The sequence below is a fragment of the Conger conger genome, chromosome 9 (assembly GCF_963514075.1).
Source record: "Conger conger chromosome 9, fConCon1.1, whole genome shotgun sequence".
Taxonomy (NCBI): Eukaryota; Metazoa; Chordata; class Actinopteri; order Anguilliformes; family Congridae; genus Conger; species Conger conger.
This window is the reverse complement of record NC_083768.1, coordinates 14,739,478-14,747,584: the sequence shown is the minus strand read 5'-3', so window position 1 is coordinate 14,747,584 and position 8,107 is coordinate 14,739,478.

Here is an 8,107-nt window from a genome sequence, read left to right as displayed (position 1 = left end):
GGTAAGCGTTACTACACTGCTGGTTGAGCGACTGGTGTCCCTCTAATGGCTTCATAGACAATAGGCATACTTTTTGACAAAGGCCTGGTCTTCTTAAAAATCCACCCCACGCTAGGTGGTTGCCAATGCGTGGCTAAGTGGTTGCGAAGTTGTTCCTTGGTGGTTGCCAATGTTTTGCTAGGATTGCAAGGGTTGCTAGGTGTTGCTAGGTGGCTGTTTGGTGTTTCTAGGTGGTTACTAGGGTGTCGCTAGTTGGTTGCTAGGGTGTTGCTATGTGGTTACTAATATGCTGCTACGTGTTGCTAGGTGGTTGGTAGGTTGTTGCTTGGTGGTTGCTAAGATGTGCTGTTGCTAAGTTGTTGCTAGATGGTTGCTAATATCTTGGTATGTGGTTACTAGAGTGTTGCAAGCTGGTTGCTAAGGTCCGCTGTTGCTAAGTTGTTGATAGGTGGTTGCTAGGGTGTTACTTGGGGGTTGCTAGGGCATTGATAGGGTGTTGCAAGGTGGCTGCTAAGTTGTTGCTAGGTGGTTTCTAAGGGATTGCAAGGCTGTTGCTAGGTGGTTTCTAAGGGATTTATTCTGAGGCTTTTGCTAGGTTGTTCTGAATATGTTGCTAGATGGTTGCTATATGGTTGCTAAGGGGTTTTTATGGTATTGCCAGCTGCTTGTGAGGGTGTTGCTAGGTGGTTGCTAGATGGATTCCCAGGGATTGTGAGGGTTTTGCTAAGTTTTTGTGAATGTGTTGCTAGGTGGTTGCTATATGGTTGCTAAGTGGTTTCTAGGGTGTTGCTATGTGGTTGCTAAGGTGTTACTAGGTGGTTGCTAGGGTGTTGCTAGGTTGTTGATAGTTGGTTGCTTGGATGTTGCTATATGGTTGCTAAGGTATTGCCAGGTGGTTTCTAGGGTGTTGCTAAGTGGTTGCTAATGTGTTGCTAGGTGGTTGCTAGGGTGTTGCTAGTGTGTTACTAGGTCATTTCTAAAGTGTTGCTAGATTGTTGGTAGGGTCTTGCTAGGTAGTTGCTAATGTCTAGGTATGTGTTACCTTCTGGTCCTGCCCTGCATTATTTATGTTTTACATGAATTGAAAATAGTAAATAGGATAGTGCAGTGGGTAGCACTGCCGCCTCACAGCAAGGAGGTCCTGGGTTTGAATCCCTGTCGCTGGGGCCTCTCTGGGTTTGCATGTTCTCCCCCTGTCTGTGTGGGTTTCCTCTGGATACTCCAGTTTCCTCTCACAGTCCAAAGACATGCAGGTTAGGCTGATTGGAGAGTCTAAATTGCCCATAGGTATGAGTGTGTGAGTGAATGGTGTGTGTGCCCTGCGATGGACTGGCGACCAGTCCAGGGTGTATTCCTGCCTTTCACCCAATGTATGCTGGGATAGGCTCCAGCCCTCCTGCAACCCTGTTCTGGATAAGCGGGTTAGGATAATGAATGAATGAATAAATTGAAAAACCCAGTGTTTGGAAATTAAAGATACCATTCCCCCTTTTGACACATGATCCTGTCCAAAATCTGAGTCAATTTAGCATAGTAAGGAAACAAATACTGTGGTAAATATGATTTTCCTGTGGGACCTAGCCAGACCCCATCGGTACAGGTGCCGTCCTTTTTACAATTGGCCTTCTCCTGAGGTGAAGCACATCACTTGGCAGTCCTGTATAGTGGAAAAATGGTTCCCCCTGCTGGGGTTCTGCCAATCCTGAGCCCAATGTCCCTTTTGTCCACATGGACTGTGGTTCCCTTGATCTTGGCCTCCATGTTTTTTTCCTTTCCCTTTGACCCCTCTGGTTTTGTTGCCAGTCACCGCCCTGGCTTGGAGCTGTGCCAACTGTAGCTGCGAGCCTAATTTTTCAGTCTTCTTTTTCTCCTTTTGCTGTTTTTCACGGTCCTGCTCTTGCAGTGCATGGTAGCTGGCAACTACAAATTATCAGTATTTTGTCTTCAGATAACCCATTGTAGATCTGTAAGACTGTGCTAGCTACCCCCTTACCACAGGTTGTCTGTCTGCTTGAGTGTGAGAGACAGAGGACTTAATCCGTTTGTTATAGAGCATATCTTCTAAGCACTTCTAAACAGAAAGTGGTCTAGTTGTAATAAAGATTATAATAAAATCACGTGATTGTCTCTATGTTAACACACATTGTCAATTAAAAATCAATTAAAAAAATTTCCTTTACAAGTACAAAAACAGAGTTGACATAAAACAGAAAAGAAAAATACCAGGATATGTGCACTTTTATGAAATAAACCCCCTTTAGTTACTTATCAACTGGAATAAAACAACCATGAAATCTGGAAGACATTGAGGAGTAAGTTGACGACCGACTGCACCATGAGTGACGAAGGACAACTTTGCCTCTACACCAACCAGCAAGAGATGGCGACAATCCGACTCCATTCACAACTCCCCGGACAAATCATGCAGTACACTGAGGTCAGTGAATTTCCATCAACAATAAACTCTCTGGACTAGATGCAAGAATAACTCTTGCGGAAGTGCTTCACAGGGAATTTTAGCAGCTGCCTGGAAGCCAAAAACAATTAGCCACAAATCTGAAGAAAACAAATCCCTCCGACACTCCATTACCCTGCCAACAACCCAGCCCGCCTCCGTTGCTAAAGAAAATAAGGACATTAAAGAAACCTCCAGTCACAAGATCTGCAGTCACACAGTATGAAAGACAATCTTGTTTTCTCCAGCATCCCAGAGCGATCTCATGACGACCTAGTGCGCTGCTCGCTGAGATCTGCTCCCTTCCCCCTTCATGTACTTAGACAATGACAGTGATGTTTTTCTACGATCAGTGACTTCCACAGTGGCCGTTTATTTAAACTGCCATTACTCACACAATTTTGACGACATTTTGACAGTACTAGTCAAAAGTTTGGACACACCTTGCCCTTTTCTGGTTTTTCTGATCGATAACTGACGGAGGAAATAAGACATCAAACAATTCACATGTGAATTCACATACCTTGATAACTAAAAACCATTTAATCCACAGATCTGTTCCATACTATATCAGCATAATTTACATCTGAATCAAGTCCCAACCCCCAATTCCCACAGAGATCCAATTAAATGCAAAGTGGTTTTAGTATCGCTTGAGATTTGGTGATGTTGATAGATTTCATGGCATACAAATATATGCAACCAAATACAAAACATGACTATTTCATTTGACTTTATGTTAATTTGTCTCAAACATTGAAATGTATAAAAAGTGTTGTAATTGCTACATGGTAAAATGTATAAATGTATAAAAATACTCTTTAATAAAAGCCGAGAATCTTCGTATTGACCACATGTGAATTGTTTGATGAAACAGAGAAAATAAAACATTAATCAGAAAAATAACAAAGAAAGGCTCCAAAATGTGTCCAAACCTTTGACTGGTACTGTACATATATTATACATCAAAATGCATTTGGGTAGTACTTCTACTTTTAGAATTTTGAGCATTTGTTTGAGAACAGCTTTTTTCACACTCAAGCCTCACTGTAACATTCTGCAGACTAGTTGGCTTCTGAACTGCCCATCACTAGCCGGGACAAGTGAGAGCCATTCACCCGGACGGCAAGATGGGAAAGTCGGCCTGTGGCAGCCGAGCAAAGAGGTAGAGTTTTTATTATTTCCCACATGTAGTTACACTATATTGAATTTAATTTCTGGATTCTACTTCTGGATTCTGCTTACATTTTCATGGATTACTTTAGTAGATTCCAAGCTGTTAGCTAAACCTCCTAGTTTTGGTATCATCTGCAAATCTTACTAAAGTATTTTCAATTTCTTTCAATGAGGAGGAGCAGTGGTACCAGCACCGATCCCTGTAGGACACTTCCTACAATACCCTGCTCAGATAAGGTGCATTCTACAACTACTTGTGTTCTATCCCATGACCATTCCGAACCCACTCTGAAATGGCTCATGTAATTCCTACCATCCTCATGTATAATGAGTTTGTCATGTGGTACCCTATGAAATGCTTTTTCGAAATCTAAATGTACAATATAATAAGCCCTGCTAACACTAGCTTCCTCAAAGAATGCCAGGTTTTGTCAGGCATGACCTACCCTTAGAAAAACCATGTTGGCTGTCCCTTAGAATGCTATTATTTTCAATAAATAATTCCAGTTTGTCTCTAAGGATAGATTCCAGTATTTTACATGTGATTTTACATGTGAACAGGCCTGATTTTTCCTGGATAAGTACGGTCCCCTTTCTTATATATTGGTATTATATTACCTTGTTTCTAGTGAACCGGTATCTTTTGTTTCTAAAGGCAGTGGTTTCAAAATTATCTAACGCTTTGAGTACCCTTGGGAATACACCGCCTTATTTGTCTTTAGTTTATGTACTTTATCTAGTATTTCTTTATGGCCTATCTCAATATCGGCTGAGACATTATTAGTGCCTTCATGGCCTTTTAGTAACCTCTTCTACATTAAATATCAGCTATATAGTTTGTATGACTGGATCAAGTAGTCTACTGTCATGTCTACTTGTCATGTAGCTAGGCAACACATAGAGATAAAGCCTGTCCACAGAGTGGTGTAATCTTTGTTTCAGACTGGTTCAAGCCTCTTTCCTTGTCCATTCTGTCCACTATTGTATTTGGTTCACAGGGGGAGGTTGATAATAACATAGCTACAACAATACAATGAACATGAGTCTATTGAAATCTGTAGAGCTGGCTAAATTCCAAGAATTTTTTGAAATTCTGTTGATGATATCTGAACAACCCAGAGGCCAGGGCTACTATTTAAGGCAAATGAGTGCTAATTCTCATCATTGGCGGAAAGACATTGAGAACTGCAGACCTACTTATCATAAAAGTCAAGTTCGGAATTCAGTTAGTTATGAAGACTGGACTCACCATTCTTCTAGTACTCTCTACTTTTTACTTTACAGGTACTTTAAAGCTTGTACATTAGATGCTTACACATTGACTTATGCTTTAATATGTTAGCTAGAGTGAATGACTCTGAAAGCCAGCTGTTTCGGTTAATGGTTTTAATACATATGTAAGCTGTGGTATGGGCTTTTGAAAAAGCACTACCATTTAAACGTCGTTCTCCTAGGTAAGGCTGCCAATATGGGGCATTTGTTATTTCAGTTGATTTTATGCTGTCTTTTCAGCAGATGCACTCCAGTGCTACTCCTGCACTGCGACCAACGACAACACACTATGTAACCAGAACATACGGAACTGCTCAATGGCAGAAGACACCTGCATGACCACCGTATCCAGCATTGGTAAGTCATGAGTTCATACCTAAAGTATTTTGCAACTTTCATAAAAGGGCAAGGCTACATATGCGGCCTTATGCTGTGATCCCACAATCAAACTTAACGACTGAAATACATACATACTTGTCACATTAAAATGTCTGTATTGAGGAAAGTCTTTTTGTACAGTTTTTGAATCTGAGAGATCTTGACTAATGGTAGAATTGCTTTATGAAGTTAAACTCATGACTTGTTACATATCATTTGTCCATGACCAACCAATGATTGTTTTTGACTGTCCATGTAGCAAATGAGCCTGCATGAATTAATTGCTGTGATATTCAGTGCCAACTGCGGCCAGGGTGTAATTGTGTCACTCAGAGTGCAGGACGATTTAGTCAGTGAGTTTCATTGCTCGCGGGCTACCTCCTGTGGTAGATCAGGTGCCCACAGACCACTCGCCAAAACTGAATGTCTTCTTCCAATTCTTGGCTGTTGGCTGTGATGCAGAATGTACATGAACTCTGCTGCGATCAGTCAATATCAATTAGATATATTCCAAATTAGGGCAGGAAGGACCTTGGGTGCCAAATGATTCTATTTTAAAAAATAATATGACATTAAGTTTACACTTCAACATTGTATGATTTAGAGTTTGGCTTACATAGTAATTACTGTAAAGTTCCCTTGGACATTTCAGTAAGAGCTTGTAGTGTACTGACAGTAGCATATGCAACTGTCTGTAGATGATTTCATACACATTTAGACTGTACGTCTGTAACAACATCTGACCTTGATTTTTCCAGTGGGGATACAGTCCATAGTCAAGTCTTGCTCTGTGAGCTCTGCATGCGCTGCTGCAGCTGCCGCCAACATCAACCTTGTGATCGCAGGGAACACAGTCACATGTTGCTCAACGGACCTTTGTAATGTGAACAGCTTTGCCATCATCAGACTCAACGTCCTGCTTCTGAGCCTCCCGTCTGCTCTGCTGGTACTGAGCTTTGGAACAGCTTAACTGTCATACCATTCAGAATGGACTCTGTATATCATTGTGATTGATAAATAAAAATAAAATAGGCAAAGTTTTTGGTACAGCTCTGATAATTTTGCTGTGTATATTCTTACCAGGACAAACCATGTTTTCATTATATTCAATCAAGTAACTTGAGCCTGTGTTTATTCACCTAAGATGATACACTGCCATCTTTGTAAGAATCATTACACAACATAATGCATACAGATTAATGGCGGTACATATAAATATTTGGAGGGCCAAGATGATCTCAGGAGTCTGAGAAGAATGGGCATTCTTTTTCTAATGCATACGGTACCATCAGCTTAGCTAATATAGATCACTAATACCCCTCTCACAAAGTGACAATGACCCGGGAATGTCCCGTGATTGCTGTTGGTCTTGTAGCTTCTGTGAGCTGGACAGACTCACTCAGCGGTCATGTGATTAGAGTTGGAATGACTATGTACAATCAGAGATGGGGACTTGAGTCGCTCTTAAGTCGGACTTGGACTCGTCGAAAAATGACATGAGACTTGACTCGGACTCGTCAATAAGGACTTGTGAACAATAAGAGTCTGCCAAATGCCATTGTGGAAACAACAAAGTGAATCAGTTTAAATAATTCAGGCTCAGTGAGCCAAACAAAATGATTCCAACTATGTGCAAATGAATTAAAATAAGAGTTGCAGGAGCAACCACGTCAAATTGCAACAGACATTTGAAAACTCATACAGAGTTTTGGTACACCGAACACCGAGCAGTAGTAGATTTCACTCTCTTGCTGCCCTCTGGGGCTAATGCAGCTCTGCACGGACTCAATTCATTGTGATTGGACATTTACATGCTATAATCCATCTGTTTATATTTACAACCATTTTTACAACAAACTGGTGTCAACCAGTGGCAGATGGGTTCCCCCACTGAGTCAGGTTCTGCTAAAGGTTTGTTCCTGTTATCCAGTCTAATATATTAATTGACTGTCACAAGTCTGGTAATGGGTACAAAAAATGCATAAATGGTAAAACATGCTACTTGGCACTGTAAGGGCAATAATAAAAAGGCGTAAAACATATAGAATAGTTGCAAACTTGCCAGGGAGAGGATGCAAGTGCCTATCATCCCGACGGACAGTGAGGAAGACTCAAGAATTTCAGAGATTGGTTGTGTCTTGGGGTCACCAAGTCGGTATCTCCCATTGGGTCGAAACATTCACATTTCAGCTATCAGTGTTTTTATGTATTAGTTCTTAATTGAATTCATCATTTGATCAAATCACAACCTGCACCGCATTGTAAGATACTGACCAATAAGCTGTAACATTCCAGATAAAATGCAAATACTATTTATTGGTCCAACAGCAGCATTTTTATTTTTAGACGTGGCGGTAGCTAGCTTAGATATTTAGATATTTGCCTGCTGCCTAACCTACTAAGCTAACATCACCCAGTTTAACTGAGAAAGCAATAACTACCTAACGAAGGTAACATGGAATCCAAAATAGCCAACCATAAATTTCATATCTGTGTTTCTATTTCAGCACTCCGCTGCTAATGAGTTTGTCAGATGCGATTTAATTACAAATGAATGGTAAATTTCTTAAATCAATGAATTTACTCAGACCAGGCATCATAGCTATACATAACATACTTTTTATAAAGTCGACATGTCTGCATTATAAATCCTTTTTTTTTCTTATGTAATATTCTAATATTTTGAGATAGGCTACTAGATTTTGCTGTAAGGCGTAATCATCAAGATTAAAACAAAAAAAAGGCTTTAAATATTTCACTTCATGGGTAATCAATAAACTTTTCCACGATATTCTAGTATAGAATATTATTAGGTTCACCTATTGA